At 53.5% G+C, this 23,549-nt stretch overlaps 1 protein-coding gene across 9 annotated transcripts in view; it reads left to right on the forward strand.

Annotated features, from left to right (window-relative positions):
• The window catches only part of PWWP2B (PWWP domain containing 2B), an 80,886-nt gene that overhangs the window by 22,682 nt on the left and 34,655 nt on the right, over window positions 1-23,549 (forward strand). The window contains exons 4-6 of one of the 9 annotated variants that reach the window (XR_015706294.1): window positions 1-2,203; window positions 2,329-2,406; window positions 4,616-8,915. The exons of 1 other annotated variant lie outside the window; for it this stretch is intronic. The gene's annotated coding sequence lies outside the window, so the exon portion shown is untranslated. Of the gene's footprint in view, window positions 8,919-10,371; window positions 11,110-23,549 lie in introns of those variants that run through there. 7 more of the 9 variants (XR_015706292.1, XR_015706291.1, XR_015706289.1 and 4 more) reach the window with 7 other exon arrangements.

Consider the following 23,549-nt stretch of genomic DNA (forward strand, 5'->3'; position numbering starts at 1 on the left):
AGCTGAGAGAATCGATGTTTTCAGGTACGTGAACAAGCAGTCACCTGGAAACTTGGATGGGTTTGTGTCCTAAACGTGTGCTTTCTTAAGTCACCTGACACAGCAAGCAACGCAGCCTTGGCTTGCTCATGCTGCATGCATAGAGGTGGGTGGTTAGCCTAAGGGCTCTGGCTGGAGAGTGGATTAACTAACTTGTGTGTTCACACCTTGTCAACGAGTAATTTCAGGCCCCTTGAACACATGTTGTTGGATAGAAAGGATCTTCATCCTTACACATGATCAGAAATGATTAGCAGTCTTTAAAAAACAGAAGACAAACAGCCTACAGCTTTTGTACCAAATTTAGAGTACAAATGGTTTACAAACTAAAGTGACCTGTGGACAAGCTTTTGAAACTGTATCGGTTAATTTTTTTGGTTTTGCATTAGTCTAGCTTTCCCTTGGATTCCCTCAGTCTGGAAGCATTCATTTGTGGTAACCTGTTGCTTCTGATGCTGGAGAAAACAGTTCAGAGTTGTCCCTGCTCGGGAAAATGTTGTCTGCATGTAGAAGATTGCCTTTGAGCTACGGGATCGTTGCACAGAATCTGCTGCCTGCTTGTTCTTAACCTGCTGCAGCAAACGCTGTGATGGACTATTGTCGAATGAGAAGAACGGGCGGATCGGAAAACATACGAGCTTGTGTTTCCCGGTTCATGCTCGTTCATATTGTGGTCTTTTGAATGTCAGCAAGAGAGGTCAGAGCTTCCCTTTTCTGTTTAACAAGAAGAGTTCAACACCAAAAAAACCCTTCTACTGAGTCTCAGTAAAAGCATATGATGAGTCAAATATGTTTCCCTTAAAACAGTTGGAAGACTGTGGTATAAAACATGCAGACTAAAACGCAGTGCTGAAATAGGACATCTGTCTCCCAAGGCCGATTTTGGCCACCTCTGCAAACAAATCAATAAGCTTCCTGTTTTCCAAAAATAAGTGTAAAAAGGACAGCAGTATATAGCAAAGGAATGTGTTCCTGCACCTTGTGTAAAGCCTTTATGAAGCAGTTGTTTACCTGGGCATCTGCTTTGCCCATCTCCAGCGCAGGCTGCTTGGCTGGCAAAGATGCTCTTGTGCAGTGAGTACTCCCACTCACAGAGAAAACAGTCCTACCTTTCTTAGCCCCTGTCTGTCCGTCTTCAGGAGTTTCTTTGTGGGTTTTTTTTTTTCTAGCATCTTCTCGAGCTAGGCCTAGGGTTAGCTGATGGCTATGTGAGGTAGTTTTTGTGTTTTCTGCTCACACAGTTCTTTATTGTACAAAATCCCTGCCAAAGAGTGTTGCCAAGCTTTTTGGCTGTAGCATTACAGCAGTTAGCTGAAGGGAGTTACAAGCAGCCTTCTGTTCATTTAAAAAATAAAATTTAAAAAAAGGCAAAACAAAAATAACCAAGCCCCCAGTCCCCATGCTCTCAGGACAAGCGCTCGTCTACTCCCATCTTTAGTGAAGGGCTGCTCCTGCCTGCGCGTGGAAAGGCTGCTCCGTGGTTGAAGGAGACGCCAAGAACAACAGGTGAGTCCTGGCCGCTCTCCTGAGGAGGCTGGCAGATGTCACGCAAGTCCCGTGAACAGGCAGAAACATCCTTAAGACCAGGCGTTCTGTCTCTGCTGGGTGTGGGAGAGAATTACGATACCTCAGGCTTGGGGCCACTGATTTTCTCTAGGCTTGGGACATGGAACAGATTGAGAAGGTAAGCTCCAGTCCGGCGTCCGTCCTCTAACGCTGGATGTGGTCCCCAGGATGGAGCTGTTTAAGAGGGGATGTCTGCGAGTTTTTTCCCATGATAATTTGGCTCTGCAGTACAACCCCTGGTGCACATAAACGCGCTCTGCCAGATGCTAACCGTACAGTGGAAACCTGTCTGCCTTCTGCTTCTGCCTCGAATAGCCACTGTCATCTCGTGCCCTCGGCAGCGGTTGTGCTCCTCGGTGCTGATGGAGGAGCACCTGGTACCCCTGCGAGAAACCCTCCTGGTCTTCCCTTGCAGGTTGGTGTGTCCTCCTAGTCCGTCCTTACACCTGGATGTGTAGCATTCCTGACATTGCCGGGCCCTTTAGAAAGCAAACAATGGCCTTTTACTGCCTGAGACTCCTTGCCAATGCAGAGGTGAAGAGAAAAATGTCCGTGTTACTCCCTCGCCAGGTCCAGGCCCTGTGTTAGCAGTCAGAAGGTTAGAAGAAGTGGTTTGCTGCCGTTTTCTGCTGGGAGGGCTGGGAAGGGACCCTCCTCCAAAGAGGACTGGGAGGTTGCATGTGCTGGGACTCCTTTTTTTGTCTTTTATCCTTGTGATGCCAGGCGGCCTGACACGCGTGTGTCTGTGTTAACACCAGCTTAAAGAGCGAAGCAGAGCGAAGTGGAATTTAAGCACTGCAGGTGAGTCACCGGATTTTTGCCACTTTACTAAGAACCGCTACAGAGAGTTTCAGTGAGAACGTGATAAGAGAGGAAACGGTGCTCAGGAGGCATGTGAGTGGATTGGACACTGGGGGCCTTCTCCGAGTCAGTGGCTCAGTGCCAGAGGTGGGTTTAAACACCAGCCTTAAACACTATCCCAACAAAAAGCACACCTTTGGGTCTGCATGTGGGAGCTGAAGAAGCTGGCTCACTTCACCTCAGTGAAAAGATGATTTTTTGGTTTTGGCCAGGCTTAAAGCAAAAATCTTGTAGCAAATTGCTTTTTTTGCCTCGGCCGTTATGCAGATAAATGAAGGTAATTTCTCAGCAAATGCAAAAGCATAAACCAAGAACACAGTGATGTTTCATTTCTTAACTGATTTTAAAAAGCTAATGTAGACGTTTCTAAATGTCATTTTTAGTAATGTGAAGTTTGAATGTCTTTTATTCTGTCAGAGGAAAAGCTCCATTGGGTTAAAACCGAAGTGTTCAGGAATAGTGAGTGGTCTTCAGCATTCGCTGTAATAGGTTCTGTGCTGCTCATTGAATGTCGTTAACAGATTCCTGTGTGCTGTGAAATTTCACTTTTTGTTCAATTTTTAAGGTTCCCCTCCTTATACTTTTAAAACCCGTGCATGGCTTTAGGAAATGGTGGGCCTTTTCCAGTCCGTTTCAATTCTTGTTACACTAATGACTTATTATAATCTCCGCTGCCCCGCACTGTGGTTTCGGAGGTTTCCTCCCCAACCCTACAGCTGTGCTTCAGTTCACACAGCTGATTTCCTAAACGCGAGCTCTGCAGAATCTGAGTGTGGTTTTCGGGGCGGGGGGCGGTCAGTATTTTATTCTGAATCTACAGATGAAATTTTGGGTGGATAATCCACATTCCTTTTACTTGGCCTCATGCCTGATGTGCCTTGAGCAGGTTTTCAGTCCCGAAAGCCCATTCAGTGCCCCGCTGTACCCAGGTTCCCCTGCCCCGGGCAGGCGCTGCCTGCTGGCACCCGTACCCTCCCAAGGGGAAACGGTATTTTCTGCAACTGGAGGGTGAGTCTGGGTACTTCTGTTCAAAAACATGATTTCTTACCAAATTTTTGTATCCTGTCTTTTCTGACTTACTACATTTATTAAAAGGAACTAGCTGCGTAGGTGGCCTAACTTAGTAGTTTCTGTTGCTTCGTGAGCTGTCGGCTGACTGGGAGGAGCTGTCGGCGAGGGCTGGTGACAGCACTCCAGTGCCCAGTTGGGAGCCCAGGGATAGCTTAGGAGGTGGTGGTTTCCCTCGGGACCGGGGGCCGGGCAGCACCGGCAAGAGGCCGAGAGCCGAGCAGGGAGCCGCGGTCTCTGGCTGACTGGTGTGTGCTTAATCACCTTGGTTTGCACTAACCCCTTCGGCAGCAGAGCTGTACGGTGGGGCTGGTGCCCCGCGGCGGGTGCCCCGTGCGCAGGGGAGCAGCAGCAGGTGGACGGAGCTGAGCCGGCCGTGCTCTGGAGCAGCAGTGGTGCCTATCGTGCTGCCCCAAGGGCAGGGTCCCTCGCAGGCAGGGCTAGCTAAGGGGAAGGATATTTTGCTGAGCTAACGTTGGAATTGTGGCACTTAATGATGCGCCATTTAAATAACCTTTTGTTCTGTGCTAATAAAGACATCCAAGTGACTTGCAGAATAAAAAAGATGCATGGTTTTGATTCCATCAGGTATCCTAAGGCGTAGATGAGACTTTTACTAGTTGCTTTATTGTGGCTTATAGTTAGTGTCCTGCCTATTTCACGCCAATAAGGGCCAGCAGAGCCCCAGAGCTGTTGTACCAGCTACCCTGGCAGCACCTTCAGCAGAATGGCTTTTGCGGGGAAGGCTGCTCCGGCGGGCTGTGCCGTGCCGGCTGATGGCGGGAGTGGGGCCGCGTCCACTCTGTTTTCTGCTTTTGCCAGCTACCGGGGGTGTCGCTGGGCGGCAGGGTGCCTTCCCGGCCCGCGCTCGCCTTGGGACCCTTGCTCTGCGGGTCCTGCCACGCTCACTACAGCCCCATATCAACACAGACCCCTGCTGAGCACTTGTGCCGGTACCGGTGATGGCAGGGATAAAGGGGACTAGCCTGGGATGATGGTGGCAGAACATCGCAGCACCTGCTTCTGTCTGTCTGTCATCTGTGATCTTTTCCTAAAGCTTCTCTTTTTGTCTCTCTTCCAGTTTCACGCTTTTCTGTGCTCCGTTCTCCATTCGGACACTTCCCGGCTGTCCTCCCCGATCCGCTGGGCTGTTGGACCGGGCAGGGAAAGCCGAGCTCTGCTGAGGGGCTCCCGGCCCGAGCTCCGGTCTGTGGACGAGGGACCAGCCTGAGCGCAGGCAGTGGGGGTCGTCCGAGCTGACGGGCGTCACGGAGAATTAGACACGGGTGCCTAGCTCTCCAGCGGTGCTCCAGCAAGCCTAATTAAAAGGGAACCTTGCTTTAATCCAATCAAACGTCTGTCTCGTATGGAAAATATTTTCTTTTCCCTAAACTAATTTTTGTTTTTTGAAGTGCATATTATAAAACACAAAGTTGGGCAAGTTGTTTTAAAAACTAATTTCTCAGGAAAAACACATAAATTGTAAGCTGTTTTTCATTAGACACCAAAACCTGAAGCATTTGGCTTTGATAACCAAAGCCTAATGTGGCTTGAAACAGAATATAGTTGAAATAGAAAATCTTCAGTGCAGCTGAACTGAATACGGAGCAAACCCCCACCGACGGGCTTGGGGAAAGAGGGGGGGGGTGGTGTGATTTTTTTTCATTGAAAATCCCAGGTGCCGGTGGTGTTACGGTAAAGGTGTGCGAGGATGAAGCCCTGGCCCTGAGGGGCACAGGGGGTCTGGTTCTGGAGGAGGCGTGGAGCCCTGCCATGCCAGGGGCTGGGGCTGCTGCTCGGGGCTCAGCCCCGCGTCGCCGATGCCCCCGTGCCGGGCTGCGGGCAGCGGGTTTCCCATTGCCCAGCCTTGAGTGGGGAAATGATTTGCGGCCCAATCCCCTAATGAACACGAAGGCACTGGTGCGCCCTGGGCCAGGGCATCTGGTCAGCGGTGCGGGAGGTGCAGCAGGGACAGCCACCGGCGGCAGCAGCCTTGCCCAGCTCACCGAGGGACATGGTGCATGCGGCCCCCACCGCGGGTGATGGCCGGGATGGAGCTGAGCTGTTGCTGGCAAACCCGGGGTGGGGACAGTAACACCGGGTTGCTCGGCCCACGTGTTAATGGCTGTGAAGGTGGTTCTGGTGCTGGTGGCGAAGCTGGGGCTGGACAGCAGCGGGGGCTCGTGGGGAGGAGACTGGATGGGGGGCCAGGGGTGGCGGGGGTCCCAGCCCTGCGGCCCCAGCCCTGCGGCTCCCCTGCGGCACATGGGACCTGGGTCTGGAGCACGTGTTTGCTCCAGGATTGAAATTTGGTCTTGCTTTGTCTTATTGCTGGTGTGGGGGTGGGGATCCTTTCTGCTTTGATTCTGTTTATGACTTTCCTCCACCCCATCATTTTGCTCAACGATGTCGTTTGCAGAAGCCTGTAATGATTCTGCATGGTTTTAATTTGCTTATGGGTGTGAGCTAATGAATGGTTTGAAATCAGGCTTTGCTGGTTGTGTGTTGTCACTGCGTGCTCCTGCTCGGCCAGACCCTCTCCCGCTTGGCACCGTGGCTTTGCCGCAGAAAGTCCCGGACACGATCCTGCGCTATTGCAAGTGATCGGTGATGCAGTTAGTACAAGGGCATCATAGGCACAAATATCTGTATCAATGAGTTTTAAATAAGAATCCACATGTTACTGTAGCCTCTCCAAACCATATTTATTTATAATTTCCACAACTGAAGCTCTGTTGCTAAAGAAAAATTGAATTTTCCCAGCGGCGTGGAGGCTTGGCTGATGAGTCACTGCGCTTCATTAGCTAATCTTAGATCTGCTGTGAATTACTTAGTGACTGCTAATACAAAGTGGGCTGAGAAAATGCTCGTTTTGAGTGGATAATTTTAGAATTTGGGTCTCTTCCCTGGCAGGGGAGGGTGCGAGAGCGCGGGGGTTCAGAGCCGCTTATGTAGGTGCCTGCCGCTCTCCCGAGCATATCTTAAAACATAAAGACAAACTGAAGAGCCTGTGCTACTTTCTCGAGTTAAATCCTTGTGTGAATTTCAGTTATGTGAAGATGCTTTTAAATTCAGGAATAACTCTGTCTAAGTAAGTATTGAATTAGATGGATTATGTACTTGGGGTAATGGCCCTAGTGAGAGCGAGCTGGGGAGAATGGGGCTATATTAGCAATGTTAATTCTGTAATGGGGGAGCACAAAAGTGGGGTTTTGGGGGAATTCAGTGGTTTTCAGCTCTTACTCCACAGATGATGATGTTTTCTTCTGAAGTCCCTCAAAAGGTGACTGAGAAAGCAAGATCATATGTGTTCTCTGTGAAATGTCTGTGTTTCCACTGCAAATGTGAAGGGATCATGAACCCAAAAACCCTGAGAGGTCCCTGGCCAGGGACGTGTCCCTGCTGGGTCCCTGGCACAGCACGGCAGCACCGCCGGGTTTCCATCGCCGGAGCTCCGGCTGCCGCGGGGCGATGCCCGCGGGCAGCTGCCGAACCGCAGGACCTCGCGCTCTGCCGCCCATGGAGTGCTGCGCGAAGGGCCCTGCCAGGCGCCGTGCCACTACGTGCGCTGCCACGGGACGCCGTGTTACCGGGGCCGTGCTGCCAAGAGTCATCCCGTGTCAGACTGAAGAGCTTTTGACTTGGCATCCATCTGCTTCTGAAGGAGAATGCAGAAAATGTTCTTAAGGACTGTTCTGAAGTGGCCTGGCTACCAAGGAGGCTGCTGGTTTACATGGCTAATTTACCATCTGGAGTGCAAGGAGCAGTAAGTTGTTTTGTGCGATGACTGCTGCTTTCAGCCATGGGAGCGTTTGCTCCGTTTCCTGGAAGTTGACTTTTCAACGTAGTAACTTGTGAGTTGGAGTTCCATGACACCAAACCAATCTGAGAATCATTTTATTGGCTTTGTTTCCATTATTAACCTTTTTCTGCGTTACAATTGGACAATTATTACTTTAATTCTTTCTTATCTCTTGGCTGGTTTCTAACCTTAGTTGCTCAAGAGGTTCACGTGAGGGACTTTGTAAGAAGCCGTTGCTGCCATACAAGTTGTATCGGCAGGTTCTCCTTTATCCCTCGTTTCGCTGGTGTACAGGGAGCCTCCCGGGTTTCCCCCCCCGAGCCCCCTCGCCCGGAGCCCTGCCATGGGCGCGTGAGCCCGGAGCAGCAGCAGCCGTGCCGTGGAGGGCGACGGCCCCGTCCTGGCACCCGCGGGCGTCCCGGGGGGGACGAGGGCACCGGCGGCCGGCGCTGTGCTGCAGCGCGGGGTCTCCTCCCCGCGGGAGGTTTTTGGGTGGTGGGAGACATTTCCCAGGGGAGCAGAGGCGTTCCTGTTACTATAATGCTTTTTATCTTTATTTTTATTATGGCTTGCACATGCACCAAAAATTGTATCAGCAGTTTCCCAAGCGGCAGTTTCCACTGTGGCTTGAACTAATGAAATTTATTGTAATATACAGGTAATGTTTTTCTTCCTGGCGCTAGACATTTGTCAGCTGCTAATAAATGCTGCCTGGCTCAGCCCCGCTGGTTTGTCCCTGACATATGAAACACTTCTTGGTATGGTAATTGCAGCAATTTCAAGAAATAGGAGTAGGGGTCTGGACAGGAATTGCCTTTGGAAACATCTGTTTCACCTTTCTATCTATGACCTCTTTCTGAAAAAATCTTTTAAATTAAAAAAAAAGATTGCTCAATATAATACCGTCCCTGGAGTGACTTAGGAATGGCTGTAAAAGCTACACTAACGCAACTTCACCCTTACAAATTGATACCCAGTGGGAAGAAAACTGCACAGCCTCCATCTGCAAACCTCTTCTCGCAGAGAATCGAATTTGTAATGCCAGTTTTTGAGTTTCATCTTCTCTGATGCTGCCTTTCCCTCCCGTTTGGTTTGTCCCCCCGTAACGTGCCGCAGGGGCGTGTGACGGGCTTTGCAGGTCGGGCTCACGCCGAGCAAGGTCGAAGTACACAACGAGGGCCATGTGCCAGCGGCTCTTCCACACCATAGACCAGGGCGATGCTGTGGACGACAAGGATGGGTGTTGGGGTGGCCCCAGAGGCCCAGACTAACCTGAAAGCCCTTCTGCAGCACACATCTGGTCTTGGATGATCCTGGCAGGACAAAGGCTGTCAGGAAAAGCGGGGTGTTTGCTCGGTGCCGGTTGGCGCGTTGGCAGCCTGCAGGCAGACCCTGCGGCAGCGCCGCGTGGACGGGGACCAGCACGGGTATTGCCCCTCCACTGACCATCCCCTGTTCGGTGGTGCAGAGCTCAGAGCGGTGGCTGGGATGGCGCGAGACGTGTCCATCTCCACATCTGTGGTCCCTGCTGGGCATGGGTGCCGCAGCCGCGGGGCGGCTGGGGGGTGATGGGGAGTGCGCTGACCGCTCCTGCAGCCCCCCGCGGCGGTGAGATGGGGTTTGGTGGGAGCACGTCTAGTGCTGGCGGGTGATGGCACAGCCGTGGGCAGGTTGTGCCCACCAGCCTTCGGGGGCTGGATGGGGCTGGGGAAGGGGGTCGTCTGCGCGCAGGATGAGGATGGGATGGAGAACAGGCTATCTGCCAGGCAGAGCACTGTGTGGGAAAGCTGCTTGTGCCCTGGCAGCCTGGGGAGCAGGAGGGGGTGCCGTCCCCCGGGGTCAGTGCCAGGGAGCGGTACACCAAGCCAGCGTCAGGCCACCTGAGCCGCCGGTGGGAATGGGTCTCTTGCTGGGGGAGAACCACACAGCCGGGAAAAGTCTGGGTTTGGTGCTAGGCTGCACAAGCTTTATTACATTTGGAGACTTGAAAAACACGACTTCTTACAAGACAAGGCTGTTTGTCAGATGGGAAAGGCCTGACTCAGACCCTTCTCTGCTCTGTCGGCAAACTTCGGCTGGCTTTGCATCAGACTGCTGTGCCAGGCAGAATCAGCACAGAATTCTCCAAAGGAGCTAAATTTGGCACTGTGTAGTGCAGTAGAGAGGGGCAGTGAGACACGGGAACCCCCCGTGCCCCCGGTCCCTGTGAGGGGACAGCCGTCCTGCTGTGCGCAAGGTCACGGGCCACAGAGCTGCTGCGGGAGCTGCCGGCACCAGCGGCGCCGCATCTGCCCTGAGTGATGCTGACCATGGAAAGCAGAGAAAACCTGCAGCTCGCTGCCATGCAAATTGGTATCTCCTCCTCTGTACAGACTGCAGAAGGCGTTGGAGGAAAGCTAATGCTTGCTTGGCTTAATTAAACCTGTTTGATAACGTCGTTATCTTTGCTGTTTGCTCTGCCTGGTCCCAACCCCACCTTCGTGGAAAGGTCTGTGATATGGTCCTGCTCCTGCTCTCACCGGGGGCAGCTTTGTGCCTAAATTTAATTCATCCTTATTTCAAGGTTAAACTGTTCTTCCCATCACAGGTGTTAATTATCAGCTGTAATTAATGTGGGTTTTTTCCCCCTCCCATTACAGATACTGGGGATTAGTTATGATCAGCCAGTTAGGATCAGTTGCTTGCACAAGGGTGGTGGATGCTCTTTTTTGGGTAGTGTCGCTAACGTTTCCTTTATTATGAACCACTGATGTCTCTCTGGGAAGGTGGAAAAGCATTCTGTTTAGAAAAGCATTTTTTGTGCAGGGCTTTGGGTTTTTCCCTTAGCAAACAAAATTGTTGTTTACCAGTGCTGCCCGTACACATCATCTATCGCTGCAAAATCCAACCTGTAATTCTCTACATGAGGGAACGAGTGGCTGTGGACAGAAGTCAGGACTTCCACCCTTTGGGAATTTATGAGTACAGTAGCTCATTTAGAAGTACTTTCCATCTGCTGCAGAAGAAACATCCAGACACATTTCACCCTGAAACAGGTCACCCAGACTGCTGTTCCTGATGGTCTTGACTGAAGTTGGACCTGGAAGGTGCTGCCAGGGAGGGCTTGCCAGGGCAGTCGACATGGGACTTCTCTATCTCTAGCTCAGATAAACCTTACCGACCCCGCCACCCACTATTCACTGTTATGGCAGAAAAACGGAACGGCTGATGGATGGAGGAGAGCCCAGCGAGGAAGGGACGCAGCGTCGTAGGGACGAAGTACGGGCTGAAAAGTTACGCAGCCGACTGCACCAGCAAGGGGAAGGGCTGTTGGCCTACGGTAACCGAAGGTGCAGAATGGTCTGGAGAAACTGCAAATGAAGAGAAGTGAGGTCATGCAGTGGGATCAAAATAAGAAACGCATTCCTGTCCAATTGTGTTGTTTTCCTGTCTAGAAAATATGGCCTTAACGCTCACGTCCGCTGTTGGGGCTGGAAGGAGTGTTGTCTCCGGTGCCAGCGAAAGTCCCAGCCGTGCCCTCCGTGCCCATGCTGGCACGACGCCTCGGCACGGCGCTCGCAGGGAGCGCTGGGGAGCTCGGCTCCGCGCCTCTGCTCCTGTACCAGAGGTCCAAAGCAGCTCCAGTGGGGCTGTGTTGCGCTCACACCTACGGCAAAGCACTGCCAAACTTTGTAAGGGGTCTCTTAATAAATTACTTGTCCCGATGAGATTTGAAAGCAATTCTGCAGTCTTGCAAAAATTATATTAATGTCTACTGTAGCAACTTAGCACTCATCTCACTCAACTGACTTAAAATACAACACTGAGTAATCAAATCACTAATGCACTGCTGCAGAAATGCTTAAAGAAGAAGAAAGTGCCACTTATGTCAATAAGCATTTTTTTGCAGCAGAACTTAAAAGCCAGACAAACATAGGGAGCCTGTTATTCCAGTAATTCAGATTTTCTAATTAAAGGAGATAAATTAATTGTTTACCTACGAGAAATTTGGGATTTCAGGGATTTTGTTTAGGCTTTTAATTGCATTTATTAGGTCTTGCTAACTTAATTGCAAGCACCAGCAATAACTTTATCGCTGTTACTTGCAGTTATCTTAGGCAAAGCATTCCAGACGGGGCTGGCTCAAAGGCTCCCGTCGGGTCCGGCTGCGGAGGCGAGGCAGCCCCGTGCCGCAGGCAGGCATGCCCCAAGGAAGCCCCCGCACCATCGTGTTGCAGGGGAGTTTGACATTTTTGGCTTGACATCTGTAACGCAAAGGCAAAGCTGGCCTCACGGTGACTTCCCTCGGGGCTTTTCTACATGACCTGCTCTCACCAGCCTTCTCAGGCGGACACAGGGAATTGGTCTCGCGGTGCCTAGGTGAAGCCACCCTTTTCTGGTTTTGCTCATTTGCTGCCAAAGCATCAGCAGCAAAAGTCTGACGGCGGTGAGATCTGGGAGGCGATGCAGGAGCAGATCAGCCTTGTGCCCCCGGGCACCTCTGCAGGGAAGAGAGCAGCGAGAGCTGACCCCACCGCAGCAGGCGGCCGTGCACCGGCAGGAGCCACGCTGTTCTTTGTGAGACCAGTGGGTTCGCAGCTTTGCCGCTTTGCCTGGTGCATCCCTGTGGGCGCTGAGCATCCCAAGAGGAGATCCCAGCAGGCGAAGGGGAGGAAAAAGGGGGATGGAGGGGCTGCAGGGGAGGGGGGGGAAGGGAAAGAGTCTGCGCTTCTCCTGGGAGGAGACTGAAAAGTAGGGTGTCCTCCAAGCTGCCACAGAAAATGCTCTCTGCTGCTGTTCTCACCTTGGGCTTTTCAAGTGCAGATCCTGGCTCGCGCGTTGCGGGAGGCGGTGGCGCGAGGAGGGGGGCAGGTCTCGGCAGGCGATCCGGCAGCACGCAGCACCGCACGGTGGCCTCGGGGAGAGGATGGTGGGAAGCTGGGTTTATCCTTTTCATCGCAGCATTCAGCTCCGAACCCCATGGGACCGAAATTCAGTGTGCGGCCAGGGGAGAAGCTCTGTTTTGTCTCTTCATTGGGCTCGCAGATTTCTCTGTGCCTGACGCAATGAGGATGCAGCAGCCCAGGGATGGCGGGAGGCATCTTCACTGCATTTTTCTCAGCCCGGGTGACAACGGTGTGATTTGGGGAGCCTTTCACCTTGCTGTGTTTGACATACAAGCCCCAGCCAGGATCCACAGTACTACTGTTGGTTTGTTGCTCCTTAGCCAAGGATTATATTTATTGGGCAGCTATTTGTAATATGTTCAAGACTCTTTATGTAATAGAGACAGCAGACTTGAAGGCAGAACAGCAAATCGATGCATTATACTGAAGACCTTTCGAAATCTATCAAGTTGTCAGGCTCAACCCTCTCAGAAGAGCCCTTCAGAAGCTGATGGACATTTACCCTCTTGGTGGTGGGTGAGCCAGGCTGGCCATGTAAGGAGCTGCCCTGCTCGCAAGGCAAGTGATGCTGCCTTTGCTTTTCTACTTTGAGTAAACATAAAGCTGTTAGAGATGGAGGCCAAACCCAGTAATTGCTCGGATTCTGTTCCTCCATACATTTAACAACGTACAGCTTTGATTTGCAATGCAGGCAGTGCTGCCGAGCGAGGCCCGCGGATGAAAGCGCCCCAAGCCCCCGGGCACCCCCAGCCTTGCAGCCGTGCCCCGGGTTCCTTTGCAGCACTAACTCCGAGACGCTTCACCTGCCACTAGCGGAGCTCAGGACGTGCGGGCAGAGCTCCTCCCCAGCCTGCCCGCCACCGTCAGCGCCGGGTCAGCACCCCTGTGCCGCAGGGGCGTTTGGTGGTGGTGCCTTGCCGATGCGCTCCGAGGCATCCTCTGCTTCATCCGCGATGGAGCGGGAAGCCTCCCAGCTGGGGGAGTCATCCCATGCCTGTATTTACAGCAAAACCCTAAAATGCGCAAAGGGTCTGAGTGCCCCGGTGGGACCCCTCTGGCAGGCCATGGCCACTGTGCCCTGCGTCAAACCCCTCGCTCCAGGAGCTGCAGCTTTCTGTGAAGGGCAAACGAGCCCTGGCAATGCGGGAGAAGACCCTGCGAGTGCCTGGAGGATCGACTGGCTGGGCCCCGGAGCACCAAACCCCCCAGCTGTTGCAGACCCAGGATTTTAATGGGACGCCCGTTCAGCTGCTGTTGTGGGAGAGCCCCGTGCCTTTGGCCAGTATTGGTCCCACCGGGATACCTGACAAATTAAGCTCCTCATCTCCTCTGCCGAGTTAATCTAACAACCTTGCCCTTCAGACTAGCTGTGATTCAGTTAGCCAAGATCACAGAAAAGGAAAAAGAAATTGTCTGTTGCTTCCTACGAAGCAATGGCCTTATTTATTCATGGTAGGAATAAATCACTCCTCGATCAACTCCTAATTACACCAGCCAGCGTAACCTTGCACATATTTACAGCCGATATTCCAGAAGTGGGAGGGATGCAATCCGGCACCACGCTGATGGCATTAATAAAGCCTCTGTGCCCTCTCCCCCTCTTGTCGTTCGGGTCGGTCCCTGCTCGGGTGCGGTAGGTTGTTTCCAGGAGGATTTCTGTGTGGTCCTCAGGAATGGAAGCCGAGTGGCATGCAGAGCCCTGGCATACAGATGCCCTAAATGCTAGCGATGGGAGAGGCTCGGGTGGCGCTTTCATTCCTACCTGCCACTCTGGGCGCGATTAAAGGCGCTTTTATTTTTTAAGTAAGTCCTCAGTGGGAGTAAGACTGTGAAATGCCATTTGTGCCTCCGAGGGTGGCTGGCGTGGGGACGGCTACAGGGCCGGGACCCAAGCAAGAGCTCTGGTGGCCAATTGACTAATTGCCCACAGAAGCAACAGCACAAGGAGCTCCACTGCATGCGAACTCCTCGTCTCCATGGGCACGCTGGCTGAGTGTTCACGGACAGAGAAGAGCCTGAGGAGCGATGTAGGGCCAGGGGCAGGGAGGGATGCGGAGGGGCTGCGGGCGGGAGCCGGCTGCGGGAGGCGGTGGCCAGTGCTGGCTGGTGAGGTGGGGGCAAACTGCCTCAAAATGAAATCATCTGTGCAGTGAAAGGATGATGGAGAAAAAGTTAACAGGAGAAAAATGCAGGGAGTGAGAGAAACTGGAGCTAGTAAATGGAAATCACTCCTCAAACCGGCCGGTGAACGGGGAATCTGTGCCCAGGTTATCGCAGCAGCTCTCCCGCTGAAGGCTGCCTTGCCCGGGTCAAATGGCACAGAGGAGCGCAGAAATGCCCCGATCGCGGGCAATGACTGCTGTAGGCACCAGCAACGCTGCTCACTGCCTCCGTAGCAAGTGCTATATCTATGCAGTTTACTTGAACTATAATGGAAATTTCCTACCTGCCCCGAAGCATGCTGCCTCCCTCCCGAAGCCTGGCCCATCTCCCGGTCCCTTCCTCCCTGAACAAACCTGAGGAGCCGACCCGCAGGTCCTGCATGGCCGGAGCTCCCAAACCGCAGTGGTCGGCATCATGCGGAAACAGCATTCCCAGCATTTTTTTTTTCAGCCAATTAGAAAAAGAAAGAATGTCACCAGGAAATTATTTATTATGATTTCTCTGAAATTGAGTTTAAAGGTTTGCCGATCCTCCTGCCACATGGTGAGTTAGCGCGGTACGAGGGCTGACTTAGAGAAGGGAACGGGAAACGCCAGGGGCTGGGGGTGCATTAGGTCTGTACTTGCCTTCCTCTACAAGGGAGAGACGCTGCCAGGCATTTGCAGCTTTGGCTTTTAAACTTAGCCGTGCTGCTAGCAGTGAGAGTGAGTACTGAACGGAGTTAATCTATTCTGAAATCATTATTTTTGTGAGTTACATTTTACGTAATGTTGTGCCAATGGGACACATACTCCTGCAACTGAAGGACCTGTCTTGCAGGGAGAGCACGCCCATCCCCGGTGCCCGGGGCTCGCTCCCGCCCCAGCTGCCCCCGCGCAGGGGTCCCCTGCCAGGGCTGCAGAGGCTTTGCTGGAAGCCGGTGACCAGGGTGGCCCCAGGTGAGCTGCCGACCCCGCAGCCCAGCTCCCCAGACCTGCCCCTCACCACGGGCAGGGCCAGAGCACCCTGCGCGGCACGCTGCTGTCCAGGCTGCCGCAGGCGGGCAGGGCTGGTGTCTCCGCAGGGGTGCGGACGCCTGTGTCGGCCTCACCGGGAGCTGCTGAGGTGGCTCACGCTGGGGTCAGCAGCTCCAGCTCCATGGCCTGCTCTCGGGCTGAACGCTGGGCAGAGCGGGTTCGGGTAAAGCTGCTTCGGGTAAAGCTGCTTCCTATAGGGATGCACCTGCAGACATTTTAGGATTCAGTGTTGCACAGGGAACTACCAGCCTCGTTATCTCGGGGAGCTAAAATGGATCGAAGAGTTGATGCCCCAGCTGGGGCTACAATGGCCGCCTGCCTCGGCTCTGCTCCTGGCGGCAGGCGCTGGCGGCTCCGTCCCACCTCTTCATGACACGTCCTCTCGCAGCAGCGAGGTGCGAGGGTGCTGCTGGCCCGGCCCGTCTGCCACAGAGCTGCCAAGAGGTGAAGCGGTCTCTGGAGCTGTGACCCTGCTGTTTCAGCCTGGCCAGCCTCAGCTGCACCTCTGAAAGACGAACGAGCCTGAAAACCACGAGCATGTGGGATTCGTTGACTATATAATGTGCTTTTATGTGCTCTTTGAGTTTCTCTTTGGTGGGCTTGAGTCTCTTTTCCTTCTCCTCAGATATGGAGACTAGAAGTTAACTTCTCTTTTTGAGGAAGAAATTTTCACTAGATGGTTTTGCTCTGGGTGTTTGGACAGAGGGGAGAAATAAGGTAAGATGTTGAAATTATGAGCATTAGCAACAGCAACGCTGTTCTCCTCATGACTGTGTTTTGGGAGGGGTGAGCAGAGAGGGAGTTCCCCCCTCTACTCTGCAAAAATCCCTGTCTGTGTTTTGCAGTTAGAGGCTCTCTGTTTGCAGGGAGGGCATTCCTCCGAGCACTGGGGTGGGTTCTCGTTGCACCTCTGATTTTTTGGTGATACCTAAGCAACTGCACCAACGACCCCCTCCTACCAGAGGGCTGTAGATGGGACACGACAAAACATGGAGTGCTGGTGCTGGGGGGTCAGGCAATTGCAGTCAGTCACCGAGCGAGCAGTCAGCCTGCTGGCAACCTGCGGCCAGTGGAAAACTGACCCTTCCTCCACAGAGGGTATTAGATGGAGAACTAAATTTAGCTGCTGTTGCTTGGTGAGCACAGTAAATGGACGGCTGTGGGCTGCTGCTCCGTGTGCGCCCCCAGTCCCGGTTCCCCCCGGGGCGGCTCTCGCGCCGCCGGCAGCACGCAGGCTCTCGCACGGGCCCGGCAGCCAGCGGTGGGGGAACCCTGCTGGAAGCGATCCGTGGGTAACGAGAGCAAGAGCACATACGGAGTTTTCATAAATCATAGGTTTTTAAGTCACGGTTCCCGAAAAGAACAGTCGTCTTCAATAAATCACTAGAAGAAACGAGCTGGACGCCTTCGTCTTTGCGGTGCAGGGCAGCAGCCAAGCCGTCCCAAATGTCAGGCTCGCACATGGTTATCGGCAGTGATTCATGGGTGCTTCTGTGGGCAGCAGCTTCTGGCCGGGGAGGGGTGGCAACTTTGGGTTTTAGGGTGATTTTCCAGTAGCCTGGAAAATACGCATGGACAATATAGACATACCTGTAATATCAGGAGGTGAAAAATGAAGCTGTGGCAGCAGGCTGTCCACCAGGCCAGGCAGAAGCTTTACCTTAGTCCTAAAAATTTCAGAGGTCCCAATGAGAAAACTTTGTTACCTCGAGCAAAGTGTTCCCTGCCCTTCTTCTTGTGCTTCTATTTTTTTGCCCCGTTTGTTTTTCCCCTCCCTCCCCGCCCCCTCCCTCCCCCAGCACACGAGTGCATGCACCCATGCTGCCTCGTCGGGTCCCTGCGCAGCCCCCGACCCAGGGTGCCTGGGGGATGAGCCGAAGCGCAGGCTGCCACTCGCTGGAAAGGCTGATCTCAGCCAGACTGGGTTTGGGGTTTGTAAATCAAACAGTAAGTCAGCTGAAGCATACACAAGAGCCGTTTTCGTGACCAGGTCATCTTTTATCTTTTGCTTTCTGGACATGAGGGCCACGCTGCAGCCGGCAGTGCTGGGGGTGCAGTGGTGTGGCTCTCCTCTAGTAATTTATGTCTTGTATCTCTAACTGGAATGCCCCAAAATACTGATGTAACTGCACTGTCCGTGATGGAGTCAGCGACTACAGGTGGTGTAGGTTAATGCAAAGGTGTCATATTGAAAGAGAAAAGAAAATGTCCTCTTCCAGCCCCTGTCCACCTTGGGATTGCCCTGATGGTAATTAGGTGGGGCATGCTGACGAGCTAGGCAGATTAGAGGCACATAAGCTGCTGGCAGGACATCCTTCATGATGTGCCTTGACTGGAAATCCTCTTGCTTTGGTTTAATCTGGCTTTGCGAGCTCCCAAGGGCTCCTCTGAGACCCACCAAAGGAGCTCTGCAAACAACCGATGGGGATGGCCTGGGAATTTGTACCTGGGACGGTCCCAGGTGTTACTCTGCAGTTTATTGGGGTTTGGCTTTGCTGTGCTTTAAAGATTTGTATTGGTTTTATCTTGCTGTAAGTACTTTATGCCCTTGCTCTTGGCAATGAGTGGAAAACAATAAATAGGCAGGGTCCGCAGGAAGCGGCCTGATGATTCAGAGCAGCAGCTTTCACCCAGAGCCGGCAGGAGCAGTAAATCTGCTGCCTGCACCCGGCAGCGCTCGGAGGGAGCGGGCAGGCAGAGCGCTTCTCGGCCACGTGCGTTTGGTGTGGGCAGTCGGTGGGGTCAGGTCGCCGTCACTCGTGGCACTGCCTGTGCTGACACAGCGCGGAGGTGCCCGCTGCATGTCCTCTGCACACCCGCCCTGCGCCGGGCTGCTGGTGGCATGTGTGGGCTCGGCGTGCCAGCGGCCTGCGCCCTGGGGCGGCGCACACCGCTGCTGCGCTGCAGGCGCTGTGCTGTAAGGTTTTTCTCGCGGTTTCAATCTTGCTTTGGCACTGACAGGCAAAGCGAGGGGGCTGCCCTTGGGGCAGGTGACCGGTGCTGTTACCTGGCTGCTCTCAGCTGGGCAGGCAGTGGTGCAGGGAGCAGAGCTGGGCAGGAGCCACAAGGGCAGTTTTCCCCTGGGAATGCCCACGTGGCTCTGCAGCTCTGTGGGGCGACCGCCTCTGCGTCCCTTACGCAGCGTCCCAGGGCACTCAGCACATCCCAGGACAGGTTAGCATCACCCTGCAGCCATGCCTGGGGCAGGTTAGCATCACCCTGCAGCCATGCATGCTCTCTGTGCAGCAACCAGGGCCACATGTGCTCGCTAATGAGCTCTGGTAGCAGTGTTTAATGAGCACATAGTTACTGGGCTGAACGTAGCCGAGAAATTAGCTATTCATGGGGTTTACAAACTGGCAGTGTGATAGAAGAGAGATTCCGAGCAGCTTGGCACAGCCCGTGGTACCAGCACTGCTGTGCGCTGGCTGCAGGGCCATTCGCCCCAAGCAGGAGGGTGGAGGAGAGCCAGGTTTTCTGATGCTGGCCTTGCTTTTCAGCCTGAACGCTAGTGAAAGAAGCGTGGTTTCTTTCTGATCAGCTATCCCATCCATCGCGCGTCTGTGTGACGCTCCCGTAGCCAGCTCTTTGGGCACATGTCTGGTCTCCCATCAGTCCGAGCCCCCTGGGGGCGATGGTTGGTGGGCACCCCAGGACATCGGTGTGCTTTAAAACACCACCTGAGGCGTGTGGGGCTACACGTGAGGACGGAGCGGCTGCGCTCGTGCTCAGCCCGCATGGCTGTGTGGCCTTGCAGTGATGCGGGGAGGCTCCACTGAGTCACACCAAGGTGCAGCACTGGGATCTGCCTGGGACCTCACCCCTCCCAAAGCAATCAGACCTCGCCCTGATAGGGAGCAGAGTTCCTCTCCCTCTGGTTTTAACCTCTTCAAGTGTTGCAAAGACGCAGACAGGTCTTGTCACCCTGATCTGAGTGAGGCTGAGTAAATTACAGCCGGGAAGGGGAAGGGGTGGTCCGCTGGTGGAAGTCGAGCAGTGCCTGTGGGAACGGTGCATTGGGGTGCTTGCCCCAGTCTGGGTGGGAAGATGTATCCCGGGGTGTGCGGCAGGGACACCCCAGCTGTGGGTCTGGGGGCAGGCTGCTGCAGGAGGTGGTGTACGTGGCGGGGATGTGGCGGGGAGCCCTGGGACCCCAGCCCGTCCTGCCCACTTTGGATTACTCCAGGTGTTGTGCAAAGACTGTGAATGTTGGGCTACAGTAGGCAGCGGTCCGGAAAGCAGCGTGGTGGCACAGCCCGCACCTTGATGTTGGTAGGGCTTGTTGGTCCCAGCCCCGAGCCACTGCAGCGGCCACCCGAGGGGGGAGCAAAGGTCTGCAGCCATTTTTAAATCAAGGGAATTTCTCTCAAAACTTTCCTCTGCCAACATTTTCTGGGTTATAGGGACCCAATATTTAGGTAGTAAGTTCCCAGAACCAACAGGAATCAAAATTTACCCGAGATGGGTCCAGACATGGTCGTTCATGCAGCTGTTCAATGCCGCATCAGGAGGCAAGCCCTCGCCCCCGAAGCTCTGGCCCGTGCCGCAGCCTGGGCGAGCCGTGCCCGTGCGCACAGAGAGGTTTCATGTCAAAGCAAGGGCAGCGCACGGGATCCCGTTTGCGGCTGGTGCTCTGGCCGTGTCCTCTTCTGCCGTGCTGAGCGGAGGCACCGGGCTGGAAGGCAGTCTGCCCTGCGTCCAGCCCTCCCCTGTGTCAGTATTTTGCAAGCGCTTGGTTTGCGTTGCAGTTTTACGCGTGTGAGAACGTGAGGCAGAGGGGCACGCACGGGAGAGCCTGTCCTGCCTGCCCAGTGAAGGCTCGTTAAGTAAGACCCCATCGCTCTTGAATATGCTATTTAGGCCTTCCAGTTACAGCGGATACTTCAGCATACTTAGTGCAAAAAAAAGATAAAAGTAAAAGGTTTCACAGCTTTCTAGACGTGCGAAGAGCATTTCCTTTATTAGCAAGGCTTGTGTTTGAAAAAGCCATTTATGCTTCCAGCAGAACAAAATCTACTGACCACAGCGCTTTAAAAATGCATTTTAAACTCTGGACAGACCAAATAAACTCCTTCTCCAGCCTGCTTTTCTTAATTTTATTTCCTGTGTTATGTTCATACTAGATGATAACGAAGCAAACGGACACCGTCTGTGTCAAACCACTTCTCACACAAGCCCTGGCCTGCATCAGCCCAAAGCTTCTTACTCAGCTAAAGGGGCTGAGGTGGCTTATGGCTTCAGGTGAAGGGAGGGAGAGGTGTTTCCTTACGCGCACATTTGACATTTTAATAACGAATGGACCAGCGGAGGTGTTAGCCTCCAACAGAAACCCTTCTCCTTCCCCGCAGCACAACTGATGCGAAACACAGGGAGCGCGGTCTGAGTCTGCTTGCAGCACTCGCGCTTAAACCAACAAAACCAGATTATCATCTCCAAACAGTAGACAGTTTACTAGTGGTTTTGTTTGTAAACAAAGTAAACTAGCGCAATTGAGTTAATACAGTGTTCAGTAGAGATATGCATCTAATATAGAAAAGGAAATCGTGTTTAAAAATATGATAGTTATTTATGGCTAACATTTAAAAACATAGATTGTGTTTGACGTGAAATTCATTGATGCGTCAACTGCATTAAATGCTTCCTTAAAGCAGTAGTCAAGAACATGTTATCTGCCGAGGTCTGTGCTTCTACTTTGGACTTGACTGTGGGAATCTGTAAATCTTTGCTGGGATGTTTCCAAGGGGGGAAGTTACATTCTCTTGGAGTCAATGAAGGAGAATTTCATTAAGTGTAGGACCGCATGTAAGTATCGGTCTCTAGTGGAGCTGAATCTGATGGGTGACGCATGCCTGGCAGCTGATGCGTTGTATGACTATGTCATCCTCCCTATCAGCACTGACAAGCACATTTCTTAGGCTTAAAAAAAGGAATTTGGGGAAAAAAAAAATAAATTTCTATGCGTCAACATCCCAAAGATTTACTTTGAAAGAATCCAAGCAGTGGCTTATCATCTCCTTCGAAAGGAAAATATTTTTCTTCTTCAAGCAAGCAACGGATCACGTAACTGCAGCTGCCCCCCAAAGGCAGCGCGCTGCTGGCTGGGGGTCTCGGGGCCGTCGCCGCGGCTGCCGGCATCGCCTGTCCTCCCCTCGCCAGGCCACACCGCTGCTCCCCGGGCCCTACCCTCACACACGGAGCAGGCTGTTGCAGTAGGAAGCCCTTGTCTGCTTTTACTTTCTGGCACTGTATTCTTATCTTGGGGCTGTCTCGCAGCATTGAGTGTGCTTTGGGCTGACTCACTGTTGCCTTTAAATAGACAAAGGCATTAAAAGACGCAGAACAAGCAGGAGGTGGAAACCCATGGGGTGAGTGGCGGGGAGAGGAGAGCGTTGCTTGGGCTGGAGCAGTCCGCTGACAGGGCAGGTGACTTGCCAGGATGGTGAAAACGGGCATCTGCTTGTTTTCCTTCTGTATGATGCACATGGAGAGTTCAAGGATTTTTTTTTTATTTTCCGCTGCTTTTTCCCCCTGCCCGTGTTTTTCCAGTAGATGTTGAGGTTTCATATGTTTCTACACTGAGTTCCTGGACAGATAAATAATTATGACGGGGGATGAAAGCAGAGCAATTGAAAGGAGATGAGATTTATAGTCAGATTGTTTAAACAGTTTGCTTTTTGTTAGCACCTATTATACTTCAGTGCCTTAAAACCATTTGGGAGGAGCAAGCATTTTGTGCAAGATTTGACAGCCCTAGAAGTGCAGTCCAGCGAGAAAACAACCCGCCTGTGCTCCAAGCTCGCTCCGTCCCCTCTCAGGAAAGGGGGGTGGCAAGCCACCATTCCCAATGCTTTTATTCTAAAAACCAGAAGGCAGAATGGCTTTGCTGTCTCATTATTGCCCTTTGGCAACAAATAAACATTTTCCGCGTCTGGGCCGCTTCCTTCCAGCGGCGAGTGCCGGAGCGGCGGCTGCAGGGCCGGGGCGCTGGACAGATGGATGGCAGCAGGGCCGGGGCCAGGGTGCTGGACAGACAGATGCTCCCCCCTGCCGTGGGTCCCCCTGGGTTGTGGCTTTGGCTGGGGGTCCTGCTCCGGCTCAGGCTCCTCTGCCAGCACAGCCCCGGGAGTCCGCGCTTCTCTGAGCCCGAGTGGTTGCATGGCGCTTGACGAGACACGAACCGAGCCCAGCCCTGCCCTGGCGAGCTCGCTGCCTGCCGCAGGCAGGCCCTGCTCCTCTGCGGAGAGGATGGGCTGCCGCAAGCAGAGGGATGCTGACGGCGCGTGTCCTGGGATTGGTGGGAGAGAGGCGCGCACGGCTCTGCACACGCGTTCTCTCGGCACGCGCCTGGTGGTGTTAGTGCAAGGAAAGGCTGTTTTCGGCCGTGTCAGACAGCTCCACGCGTGTACGTGTGTGCAGGCAAGACGTGGGGCCGTCCCACGGCGTGGTTCAGCACCCAAGAACCTGTGCTTCAGGCAGGGCCCGTGTTCTGTGCTGCCTGAGTTTGTACAGTCTGGTGGATGGAGGGTCCAAGCCAAAAATAGCTTCATCCTTGCACTGTTCAGTGTCCCTGAAAATGCAGAAAGCTGTCCTGCCAAGGACACCTCCACTGCTCACCTCTAACAGAGCTCACGCCCTCTCCAGGAGATGTGCTTGCTCTCTGTGGCGGTGGAGCTCACCTGCACCCCGATGTGTGGGGCTGGCCCCTCTCCACTTGCAGCCTGCCTTCATTTTACGGCAAACCCACTCCCAAAAAGCGGCGAAAGCCCATTTGCACGTGCAATGGTTTGCTCTTATGAGACACCTGCCAAATCCCGTGGCTGCTTTTGTGGTACAGACCAAGGCCCTGGAGGGTTTTCCAGGTGCCTAAAAGCAGGGGGAGGAGAGGGAAAGAAGAAGCTGTGAAGGGCTGGAGACGGTGCAGAGGGGCTGGAGGAGGAGTGGATCTCCGGGGGGCGAGGGAGGGATGGCGGACGCTCTGCCGGCAGGGTCATTGCTCCGCAGCAGCGTTCCCCGGGAAGCACCAGCGCCTCTGCACACACAGCAGCCGCTGCGGCTGGCGTGCACCCCTCTTCCCCCAAATACCCGTCACAAGCCTACCTGTGATTAGGAAAGGGAAACTAGGACAGGGAAAGCAATTACTTCTTAGAA

The sequence above is a fragment of the Nipponia nippon genome, unplaced genomic scaffold (assembly GCF_047370975.1).
Source record: "Nipponia nippon isolate SJK-2023a ecotype South Korea unplaced genomic scaffold, ASM4737097v1 scaffold_3, whole genome shotgun sequence".
In the NCBI taxonomy this organism is placed as follows: domain Eukaryota; kingdom Metazoa; phylum Chordata; class Aves; order Pelecaniformes; family Threskiornithidae; genus Nipponia; species Nipponia nippon.